Here is a 290-nt window from a genome sequence, read left to right as displayed (position 1 = left end):
ATGTATCAGTTAATACGCGGCGTACTAAGTTAAGACGCATCGGTGTGTGTGTGTGTGTGTGTGAATGAGCTGCACAAATTTAGTAGGCTATAATAGCGTACAGGGAATGTTGTGTGTTGCTTGCCTGACATTGCGGCTAGGGATACAAACGATGCATCGATATTTCTGAAACATCGATAATATCGGTTCAAAATTCGATGTTTGTCAGCGATGTTTACAATTTTCTAAAATCGCTAAATTAATGATACATCGATGCCAGTTTCAGCGTTGTTTTAACATCGACTTATGCT

Source organism: Rhagoletis pomonella, unplaced genomic scaffold, assembly GCF_013731165.1.
Source record: "Rhagoletis pomonella isolate Grant_MI unplaced genomic scaffold, Rhpom_1.0 Rhpom_scaffold_00002, whole genome shotgun sequence".
Taxonomy (NCBI): domain Eukaryota; kingdom Metazoa; phylum Arthropoda; class Insecta; order Diptera; family Tephritidae; genus Rhagoletis; species Rhagoletis pomonella.
Note: the sequence above shows the minus strand (reverse complement) of the source record.